Here is a 13,010-nt window from a genome sequence, read left to right as displayed (position 1 = left end):
GCTCATATCTACACTCCTGTGTTCGCTATAGTAGCTGGAAAAGCAAATCTACAGTTGAAAGTTCGAATAATTCATGTGTGGAATGTAACAGACAAATACAAACCAAAGTGAGGTTAGTCTATGAATATGTTGTTGAGGCAAAATGCAAAATCCCAATTTGATGTTTTAAAGATAACAAACATCTTAATTATATTTTAAATGTAATTCTGATCTCATTGTTATCTAACAAGTGCTCTTGAGTGTTTTAATTAGTCAGGAACAATTAAGCTTCTAATCTCAATGATATTCATTATGTTTTGGCAAAAAGAGAAGCTTCAGGATCAGTCTGAGAATGATCTCTGGTTTAATTGCAACATTCTCCTCATGAACAAGAATAAATGCAAAAGCACTTATTTCATTAAGTCAACCATATACAAGACAAAGAAGCACTTTTATCTTGGTTTTAACTCACAAGATCACAACAGTTCATGAACAATTAAGGCAAGGAATAATTGGAAGAAAAGTGACTTTCCTCTTTGGACAAAGTTAATGATCAAGCATGTGCAACATGATAAATTCTCAAGGCATCATCTAATCAGGTGTATCAAGAGTGTTTGGACAAGAATTACATAGACCAATAAGGATGAGACAACACACATTCAACTCATAGTTGTCATGTACCTTCAATGTCATTATTTAATGAACATTCTCCAAGAGATTAATTTTTAATCAAGAAAAGGAAGTACATGGAAAGGACAAGTGAATAGTTATGCAAGGACATCACAGCTGCATTCCCTTCACACTACAGCTGGCCACAGGTCTGCATCATTCTCCATTTGAAGATCAAGTGCAAAAATCGCCCAGATTGGAGAACGATCTCAGAATGATGCTGAGAATGACTGTCCTTTGCTTTTGAAGTTGCAAGCTCATCTACAGCTGGCCAAAACGTGCCTAAATGATCTATAACGGATATACTTGGTGAGGAAGCAATGAACAACTATCTACAGCCCATTGCAAGCTGTCATTTTGGCCCTTTTAAGTGAAAATATGAAGAACAGCTGGGAGAACGTTCTGAGAAAGATCAGTTTGAGCTTATCCACTCAACAATTCAGCATGAGCTGTCTATTTTGAATCAACTAGCCGTTGGAGAACTTCCTTTGGGACCAAGGAACTGAAGACTCAAGGTTTAACTATAAAAGGAAGGCTTTGGCAACATTGAAGAGCAAGAGTTTAAGTTACAACAATCAATCTACTTGTCTTTGTGATACAAGTTTTCAAGCTCTTCTTTGAAGATCTCTTTCACTCCATATATTGTAATATCATACTAGGATCAGTATTCATTTTGAGTGAACAAAGAGAGATTTTATTGTAACTAGCTTTTCAACTTAGTTTGAGTGAGAAAGCTTTAAGATCCAAACCATTATCAAAATTGTAAAGATTGGCTCAAGTCAATACGTAACTATTGATTGAGTGACACCTCATAAAGTCTAGGAAAGACTTAGGTAGATCAAGCAAGTGAAGCTTGGAAGATTGTGATCTTGGATTAGATCAAAGAAGAAGTGTATTTTGAGATCGGTAGAATCTCTTAGTGGACAATCTCACAGGAGCGTGGGGACTGGAGTAGCCCATACTATTAAGGGGTGAACCAGGATAAAATTATTGTGTTTCTTCTCTCCCTTAAACTCATATTAATTTTGTGCAAACACTAACACACACAAATCACTTATTGTTTTTGTTTGCAGCTCAGAGATCGTTCTAAGATCATTCTCCTAACTTATATTATTTATTCTGAGAACATTCTAACGTATGTTTTGATATCTAATTTTTAAAAGGACAATTTTTAAAGGTTCACAATTCAAACCCCCCTTTCTTGTGAAAAACTTTGCTACTTCAATTGGCATCAGAGCTCTGCCTCTAAGGTTGAGCATCTAACAAGTGCTAGAGGAAAAGATTCAGGAAGGAAGTAATGAATAAAAGCGCAAAGTTTATATCAGAAGGAGGATCTTCACATAGGCCACCACTATTTGAAGGAGATGACTACTACTATTGGAAAGACAAGATGGAACTATTTCTTAGATCACAAGATACGCACATGTGGACAGTGATTGAAGTTGGTGACTATACTCCATTAGTAAAAGACTCTACTACTCCAAAGACAAAAGATGAAATGACAACTCAAGAAGCAGATAGGGTACTTCTAAATACTAAAGCTCAATTATTTATTAAAAGTGCTTTGTGTAGGGAAGAATATGACAGGATCATGGAATGCAAAACGGCCAAAGAAATGTGGACAACACTCCAAACTCACCATGAAGGAACAAGTCGTGTCAAGGAAACAAGAATTGACATTGGTGTTAGAAAATTTGAGCTATTTGAAATGAAGGAAGATGAATCAATTGATCAGATGTATGGAAGATTCACAATTATCATAAATGAACTTAACTCATTAGGGAAGAAATTCTCTATACATGAAAGAGTAAGAAAAGTGCTTAGATGTTTACCAAAGAGTTGGAGACACATAGTAACAGCAATCACAGAGTCAAAAGATCTCACTGAGGTTAAATTAGAAGATCTCATTGGATCTTTAAAAGCTCATGAGTCCATTCTCCAGGAAGACAAACCTATGAAAAACAAGATGATTGCATTAGATTCACAGACTAAAGAACGTTCTAAGAACAAAGAAGCAGTGGAGGAAGACAACAAGTTTCTTCAAGAAGATGATGAAGAAGAGTTAGCATTTTTATCCAGAAGGATACAAAAGCTAATGATGAGAAGAAATCAGATTAAGAAGAACTTTCCACTAAGAAGAAATGGATCTAAACCAGAAGTAGATATCAGCAAAATACAATGCTATGGATGCAACCAATTTGGACACTACAAGAATGAATGTCCTAAACAAAAGAACTCTCCTTACAAATCCATGATGGCAACCTGGGATGAGTTAGATGAAGTACAAGAAGCAGAAGAAGAAGAACAAGAAGCTAATGTATGTCTCATGACAAATGCAAACATTGAAGAGGTAACTCTAGATCCTTGTTCATCCTGTCAAAAAACTGAACATCTCTTTGATAATCTTTTATATGACTCTCAAATTCTAAATTCTAAAAATGGTCAACTTAGAGATGAAGTCACTAAGTTAACTAAAGAAAGAGATGAATATAAATCTGATAATGATATAATGAAACAGATAATCAAAAATATGCAACTTGCACATGATGGACTTTCTAAGCAAATTAAAGAACTTAGAGACAATAATAAAATGAAAGAATGTTCTATGATTCAAAAAGAGAATATCACTTTAAAACAAAAAGTGTCTAAACTTGAAAAAGATTTAACAAAGTTTGTCAGCACCACAGAAACTTTTGAAAATATATTGGGATCACAAGGAAATTCATATAATAGAACTGGATTGGGATACAAACATTTTCAAAATAAGAAACTAATTGAAAATGTTTTTGTTCCTCATAAAGAAAAAAGATTTCAAAAATATAAATGCTCATTCTGTCACAAGGATGGACATCTTGAACCATTTTGTTTTAAAAAGAAATCTCTTTATAGATCAGAACATTCTCAGAACAATCTAAAAAGAAATTTTTATTCAAAACCTCCTTATAAGAGATCATCTTATCAATATAAGAAGATGCCTTATAAGAGTACTAACCTTCAAGGACCCAAAAAATTATGGGTACCTAAGAATTTATTAAATTCAAATACAGGAATGTCATCTAGCAATGAAGAAAAAGCCTTGGTACTTGGACAGTGGTTGCTCAAGACATATGACAGGAGATAGACAAAGCTTTCTTTCATTTGACAAGAAGGAAGGAGGAACAGTTACCTTTGGAAACAATGAAAAAGCAAGTATAAAAGGTAAAGGTACTATTGGTAAGAATAATTCTGCAAAAATTGAAAATGTTCACTATGTAGAAGGACTTAAACATAACTTAATTAGCATTAGTCAATTATGTGACAATGGTCTTGAAGTTATTTTTAGATCTCATACTTGTGAAATTAAACAATCTGACAAAACTCTTTTCTATGGATCAAGAATAAAGAATGTATATGTCATATACTTAGATGAACTGCCTACTGAATCCTGCTTTGTTTCTCTTGAAAAAGACAAATGGATTTGGCATAAAAGGGCTGGACATATAAGTATGAAGACTATGTCAAAACTCTCTAAACTTGATCTAGTTAGAGGCTTACCTGATATTAGTTTTGACCTAGATAAAGTGTGTGAATCTTGTGCAAAGGGTAAACAAGTTAAAAGTAGTTTTAAACCAAAAGATTTTGTTTCAACAAAAAGACCTCTTGAACTACTTCACATAGATTTATTTGGACCTGTCAAAACTACTAGTCTTGGTGGCAAAAATTATGGTTTTGTCATAGTTGATGATTTTTCAAGGTTCACTTGGGTGTTATTTTTAAAACATAAAGATGAATCTTTTGAAGCTTTTAAAATATTCTGTTTACAAGTTCAAAATGAGAAAGGTACCAATATTGTCTCTATAAGAAGTGATCATGGAGGAGAATTTGAAAACTCTCACTTTGAATCATTCCTAAACAATAATGGTATATCTCATAATTTTTCTTGTCCAAGAACTCCTCAACAAAATGGAGTTGTTGAAAGGAAAAATAGAACTTTACAAGAGATGGCAAGAACTATGATAAATGAATCAAATGTTGAAAAATATTTTTGGGCTGAAGCCATCAATACTTCTTGCTACATCTTGAACAGGGTTACCATAAGAAAAATTTTGAATAAGACACCCTATGAACTTTGGAAAGGAATTAAACCAAATATTTCCTACTTTCATATTTTTGGATGTTATTGTTACATTTTGAATATCAGAGACAACTTAGGTAAGTTTGATTCCAAATCAGATAAGGGAATATTCTTAGGTTACTCTCTAACCTCAAAAGCTTATAGAATATACAATTTGAAAACACAAGCTCTAGAAGAAAGCATGCATGTCAAGTTTGATGAATATGAAGATATATCATATACCAACACCTTTAATGATGAAGAAGAAGTAAGGAATGAACAAAGTAATGATGAGAATCAAGAACCTACAGCTCAAGGACCTCCAAAGACTTGGAGAACTGTTGGTTATCATCCACCAGAACAAATTATAGGGAATACTGAAGATGGTGTAAGAACTAGAAGGGCTTTACTGAACAAGGAGAATAATCTGGCAATGATCTCTCAGATAGAACCAAGATCAATAAATGAAGCTATCACTGATGAATCTTGGACTGAAGCCATGAAAGAAGAACTCCTGCAATTTGAAAAGAATGAGGTTTGGAATCTAGTACCACTTCCACAAAATCACTCAATCATTGGAACAAGGTGGGTCTTCAGAAACAAACTTGATGAAAATGGTAAGGTAATAAGAAATAAAGCAAGACTTGTAGCTCAAGGATATAATCAACAAGAAGGTATTGATTATGATGAGACTTTTGCTCCAGTGGCTAGATTAGAAGCCATTAGAATTTTACTTGCATATGCTTCACACAAATGTTTTAAACTTTTTCAAATGGATGTGAAAAGTGCTTTTCTAAATGGTTTTTTAAATGAAGAAGTTTATGTACATCAACCTCCTGGGTTTATTGATCAACAAAAACCTAATCATGTTTTTAAATTAACCAAAGCTCTTTATGGACTAAAACAAGCTCCAAGAGCTTGGTATGAAAGATTAAGCTCATTTTTACTTGAAAATGGTTTTTCTAGAGGAAAAATTGACACTACACTTTTTAGAAAAATTGATAAACATGATTTACTTATTGTACAAGTATATGTTGATGATATTATATTTGGTGCTACTAATGAAAAGTTATGTGAAGAATTTTCTGAACTTATGCAAAGTGAATTTGAAATGAGCATGATGGGAGAACTTAGTTTCTTTCTTGGCTTGCAAGTCAAGCAACATGAAAATGGAATTTTCATCAGTCAAGAAAAATATATAAAGGATCTTCTCAAGAAATACAAGATGAATGAGGCCAAGATAATGTCAACACCAATGCATCCATCAACAAGCTTGGACAAAGATGAAAAAGGAAAAAATGTATTTGAAAAGGAATATAGGGGAATGATTGGATCACTCCTATATTTAACTGCAAGTAGACCAGACATTGTCTTCTCAGTAGGTCTATGTGCTAGATTTCAAACATCACCAAAGGAATCTCACCTAACTGCAGTAAAAAGGATCTTCAGATATCTAGTTGGTACACCAGATGTTGGTCTTTGGTACCAAAATAAATCACATTTTGAGTTAAAAGCATTTTGTGATGCTGACTATGCTGGTGACAAAGTTGAGAGAAAAAGCACCAGTGGAGCATGTCAATTTCTTGGAGAAGCTCTTGTAAGTTGGTGTTGCAGAAAACAAAACACCATAGCACTTTCAACAACTGAAGCAGAGTATGTATCTGCAGCAACTTGTTGTTCTCAGGTAATATGGATCAAGAATCAACTTGAAGACTTCTCATTAAGGTACACAAAAATCAAAATCTTATGTGATAACACTAGTGCTATTAATTTATCAAAAAACCCCATTCAGCATTCTAGATCAAAACATATTGAAATCAAACATCACTTTATTCGTGATCATGTCAACAAAAATGATGTTGAATTAGTTTTTATTGATACTGAAAATCAGTTAGCTGATATTTTTACTAAGCCATTAGTTGAGGAACGTTTCAATTTTATCAAAGAAAAATTGAAAATCATCAAAAATCCAAACAAAGTGTGAAAAATTAAACGATCTGAGAACGTTCTCAAATCTGGGCATAAGGAAATATTTGAATTTTTTTTTCAAACGGTCTCTTCCTTGGTTTTAGCCTTCTTTAATTAATGATAAGCATTAAAGAAGATATGTTTACCTTCTCCTCATTGGCTTAACACGATTGATCTCTCTCTCTCTCTCTCCTTTTTCTTTTCTAAAATCAAGTACAACCAACTATTCATCTCTTCAATCAAGTACACCTAGTCTACTAACACTCTTCCTCCTTCCCAAGCTTCCACCTCTTTTTATACTCACCTAAACTCATCATTTCATCACATCATCTTCATCCAATTATTTCTTCTTTGTTTCTTCAAAAAATGGCACGAACAAAGAACCCAGGAAGAAGAGCTCCATTTCCACCATTACCCTCATCCTCATCAAACTCTTCATCCTCATCAGATACCTCTGATTCCTCAAACCCTCAAACCTTTGATCAATCAAATTTTTACGATCCAAATGAACCCTTAGATCTTCAACCTCTTTCTCAAATTTTCCCACCGAAATTAATTGAACCTCCTGCACAATCAATTAATGAACCTTCTGCAGAACCAACTGATGTACCTTCTGAGAACGATCCCTCAGAAGAAGAAACCATTCAACTTACCCAGAAACCTAACCCTAAAATTGATGGTACCACCACTCCTAAACCTACCATTGTTGTACCAAGTCAAGCTGAAACTCCACCAATCATTTTCAAATCTAAGAAAGCCAAATCCTATGATTCTTCAAAAATCAGAAGATCATCTCGTATTATGTCTGGAATTGGTACAGGAAAGAAACCTGTTGTTGACAACACTGTACACACCATTCATGATTCAGATTCTGACAAAACCATCTCAGATTCTGAACTTGAAAAAATTGTGCTTGAACCTCTCACCTCATCAAAATCTGTACCTGCAAAACATTCACCTGTTTCAATCAAAAAGGGTTCTGCTACTGCTGTCAAAGTTCCAAAGAAGAAGAGCTTACCTAAAAGGAAAAGACCTCAAGGAGAGCTGCTTGAAGTTCCACTCATTCATCCTGATGAAGAAGCTAAGTTTGATCAATATTGGAAAACCAAACCTGTTGCTTCTGGAAGAGTTTATGATTTTGAAGAAATTGCTAAGGGAGGAGTAGACTTGCTCAAGTTTGTGGAACCACAAGGATGGACAAAATTTTTCCAGATGAAAGATACCACAATGCCTCTGTTAGTACAAGCATTCTATTTCAATGCCAAGGTACATCCTGACAAAGACTTGATCATCTCCAACATCAAAGGAGTTGAAATCCATGTTACAGCAGACTCAATTAGTAAGCTACTTGAAGTGAAGAGAAATGGAGAAACTCTGTATGGAAAAGACTGGTATGCAGCTCAAAACATAAGCAAAGATGCTTTAATCGTTGAGATGTTTACTGATGAAGGAGCTCACAGGGAACAACCACCATCATCTCTGCTTAAGAAGGAGTTTAAAATCTTCCACAACATGTGCCAACATTCCTTCTTTCCTAGGACAGGAAGCAAAGATAAGGTAACTGATAATGATCTACTTGTCATGTATCATCTATCTAAAGGTATTCCACTTGATTTACCTTTTTTGATTCTTCAACACATGATCACAATTGCAAATTCTGGAATCAAAAAGATAGCCTTACCTTATGGAATGTTACTCACTAGGATTTTTAGAGATAACCATGTAGATGAGTCTAAACAACTCTTTGATAATCAATGGTTTACTTTTGGAACAAAAAATCTGAGTCACATGAAAAAGGAAATCACTCCTGGCAACACCTCTACTGATATTGGAAACAAAAGGAAGAGAATTGATCCTGATAACAACTTGGATATGCTTGCTAAAGCATCTGGAGAACAATCAGAGAACGTTCTCCCAACTGATGAAAATGTGGATATTCACAACACCATTTCTGATACACAGCCAATTCATTTGAATACCTCATTGAATTTAGGACCAACCTTCTCTCAAGAAGTAGAAACTTCATCTCAACAAGCTGGGAAGATTCTCCAAGGGTTTCATTCTATAACTGCTCCATTCAATACCTCTGTGTTTTCACCACTTATGTCATCATCTCATGGAAGTCTGCAATCCATGTTTAGCACTGATTTTGTAAGGAATTTAATGACTTCCAACAGCCCTGATCCATCACAAATACCTGTTCCCATCTTCTCTGCTGGTACACTACCATCTTTACCAAATTCTTTTGCAACTTTGGACTCTTTTTGCTCCTCTGCAAATGCTGCTGTTGCTGCTACTTGGTCTATGCCTGCTGGTTTTGAAGGAAACTTTCAACATGAGGCTGGTACTTCCACTGATCCCAGGCCTCCCAAACGTACAAAGCTTGAAAAGAGAATGTCTCAGATGAGAAAGGATTTAACTCAGCTGATGAGAGGCATGTCAATGCAAAATGACATGTTAATGTATATTATGCTTGAGTTTCAGATCATGAGAAACTGGTTGAATGAGTGTGTTTGTACTCCTCTTCAGATTGTTCCACCACCTCCCAATCCACCACCACCTGTTGAGCCATTCCCACAACCTGAAAACTCCACATCCTCTGATGATTCCAGCCCCACCATTCCTGAATAACTTCTGCTGCAACCCTCTTTTTTTCTACCCTTTTCAATGATGACAAAGGGGGAGAATGATTTGAGAAAATGAGGGGGAGATTGAACTTGTCTTTTTGAATGCTTAATCATGTTTTAATTTACCTGTTTAGAGGATTAGATATTTTGGGAAGTTCCTTTTGCTGCTATAAGAACTTCTCCTACTATGTTTTTATTTTCTAAACTAGGATTTATGTTTTATCTTTTGCTTGAATCATTATGTGTTAATCATGAACTAGAAATCATGTTGGATTCTCACTTTGTGAGCTTGATGATTAATGAAATCTATTTTGATTCATATTATGTGTTTTTGCTCAATTCTTTATGCTTAAGCAATTATGAAAATTGGATGCTTGAATTGAGGGGGAGCTTGAAAATTAAAACACTAAACAATTTATTTGTGTTTACTGAATTGATTATATCAGAATCCCATTTTTAAAACATAATTCAAGAAGTTTGTCATCATCAAAAAGGGGGAGATTGTTGAGGCAAAATGCAAAATCCCAATTTGATGTTTTAAAGATAACAAACATCTTAATTATATTTTAAATGTAATTCTGATCTCATTGTTATCTAACAAGTGCTCTTGAGTGTTTTAATTAGTCAGGAACAATTAAGCTTCTAATCTCAATGATATTCATTATGTTTTGGCAAAAAGAGAAGCTTCAGGATCAGTCTGAGAATGATCTCTGGTTTAATTGCAACATTCTCCTCATGAACAAGAATAAATGCAAAAGCACTTATTTCATTAAGTCAACCATATACAAGACAAAGAAGCACTTTTATCTTGGTTTTAACTCACAAGATCACAACAGTTCATGAACAATTAAGGCAAGGAATAATTGGAAGAAAAGTGACTTTCCTCTTTGGACAAAGTTAATGATCAAGCATGTGCAACATGATAAATTCTCAAGGCATCATCTAATCAGGTGTATCAAGAGTGTTTGGACAAGAATTACATAGACCAATAAGGATGAGACAACACACATTCAACTCATAGTTGTCATGTACCTTCAATGTCATTATTTAATGAACATTCTCCAAGAGATTAATTTTTAATCAAGAAAAGGAAGTACATGGAAAGGACAAGTGAATAGTTATGCAAGGACATCACAGCTGCATTCCCTTCACACTACAGCTGGCCACAGGTCTGCATCATTCTCCATTTGAAGATCAAGTGCAAAAATCGCCCAGATTGGAGAACGATCTCAGAATGATGCTGAGAATGACTGTCCTTTGCTTTTGAAGTTGCAAGCTCATCTACAGCTGGCCAAAACGTGCCTAAATGATCTATAACGGATATACTTGGTGAGGAAGCAATGAACAACTATCTACAGCCCATTGCAAGCTGTCATTTTGGCCCTTTTAAGTGAAAATATGAAGAACAGCTGGGAGAACGTTCTGAGAAAGATCAGTTTGAGCTTATCCACTCAACAATTCAGCATGAGCTGTCTATTTTGAATCAACTAGCCGTTGGAGAACTTCCTTTGGGACCAAGGAACTGAAGACTCAAGGTTTAACTATAAAAGGAAGGCTTTGGCAACATTGAAGAGCAAGAGTTTAAGTTACAACAATCAATCTACTTGTCTTTGTGATACAAGTTTTCAAGCTCTTCTTTGAAGATCTCTTTCACTCCATATATTGTAATATCATACTAGGATCAGTATTCATTTTGAGTGAACAAAGAGAGATTTTATTGTAACTAGCTTTTCAACTTAGTTTGAGTGAGAAAGCTTTAAGATCCAAACCATTATCAAAATTGTAAAGATTGGCTCAAGTCAATACGTAACTATTGATTGAGTGACACCTCATAAAGTCTAGGAAAGACTTAGGTAGATCAAGCAAGTGAAGCTTGGAAGATTGTGATCTTGGATTAGATCAAAGAAGAAGTGTATTTTGAGATCGGTAGAATCTCTTAGTGGACAATCTCACAGGAGCGTGGGGACTGGAGTAGCCCATACTATTAAGGGGTGAACCAGGATAAAATTATTGTGTTTCTTCTCTCCCTTAAACTCATATTAATTTTGTGCAAACACTAACACACACAAATCACTTATTGTTTTTGTTTGCAGCTCAGAGATCGTTCTAAGATCATTCTCCTAACTTATATTATTTATTCTGAGAACATTCTAACGTATGTTTTGATATCTAATTTTTAAAAGGACAATTTTTAAAGGTTCACAATTCAAACCCCCCTTTCTTGTGAAAAACTTTGCTACTTCATATGTTGTTTATTGATGAAAAAGTGATGTACTATCTTGATATACTTCTCACATTTTCACAAAATCTCTATTGATGTTTTTTTTTATTGACTTTTTCCCTTTTTTTACTTTGATCATCCAGTGTGATAAGATTCTTGCTATTGTGAAGGGTTTGGTTTCAAAGATAAAAAAATTAGTTGAAGAATGATCAACATATAAGGTTGAAAATATATTGGTTGGAGGAAGTGATAAGTACATCACTTTTATTATTATTATTATTATATTTTTTTTTTTTCAAAAATGGAGAGCATGGCATCATAGTAAGTCATCGACATCCCAACTATGTTGGCACCTCAATGAACTACCACTCCTCTACCATCTCACCAAAAGTATTATTAGAATGAAAAAACAAAAGAAAGGGTGGGGGGCATAAACCAAACCCACCAAAACAAGATTAACGAAAGCGATAATTAGACAAACCAACTCTATCTCTAAAGAAACTCTCTCTAGAGCAACTTGGTAATTGATCCCACCAGACTAACCCATCAACAAAAAAACCCGCATTAGCTAATCTGTCTGCACAAGTATTTCCTTCTCTATAAATATGAGAAAATCTAAAACGAAAATTCCTAACAATATGAAGACAATTTTTCCATTTAACCTTCAGCTTCCAAGGGACCACATTCACATTAGTTAAAGCTTGAACTAAGAGGATAGAGTCACATTCAAGCCAAAGACGGGTCCATCCTTTAGCAGAAAATAATACAATTTTGTCTTGACTAAGTAAAATAAATTGTCTTGTCAAAATTAATCAACAATCCCCGGCAACGGCGCCAAAAACTTGATGACAAAATTAGCAAGTGTACTAACTTATCGTTAAGTAATAATATTTATAAAGTTCGTATCCGCAGGGATTATTATTATTATTATTATTATTATTATTATTATTATTATTATTATTATTATTTTCATAATACTTATGAGTACAATTTATACGAATGATTTTTCAAAATTATAATATAAAATACCACATAACACCTGTGCATCGCACAGGTGTGGGACTAGTATTTTAATTAAGACAATAACTCTTAAAAGTTTTTGGAACATAAAACTCTATAATTTTATAAATTGTGTTTATTATAGTTTTTTTTTAATCAGTGTTTATTATCGTTATATATCAGTGCAGAGTAATGATCACAATTTTTTCGTTAAATTATTTTGCACGTATAGTTTCTTTTCGTTAAATTATTTGTTTACAATTTTAATAAATTTAAGGATTAATGTGACAGTAAATTACACATTTGAGGACCAAAATAACTATTTAATCTATTAATTTTTCACAATTGGTGAGATTAACAAATTAGTGGCTATTACTAATGGGTCCCACTAAGGGCTTATATGTACTGTATCATATGAAAAGAAAAATGGCTATTACTAATGGCAGGGTTTAAG

Source organism: Trifolium pratense, linkage group LG2, assembly GCF_020283565.1.
Source record: "Trifolium pratense cultivar HEN17-A07 linkage group LG2, ARS_RC_1.1, whole genome shotgun sequence".
In the NCBI taxonomy this organism is placed as follows: Eukaryota; Viridiplantae; Streptophyta; class Magnoliopsida; order Fabales; family Fabaceae; genus Trifolium; species Trifolium pratense.
This window is presented reverse-complemented; position numbering follows the sequence as displayed.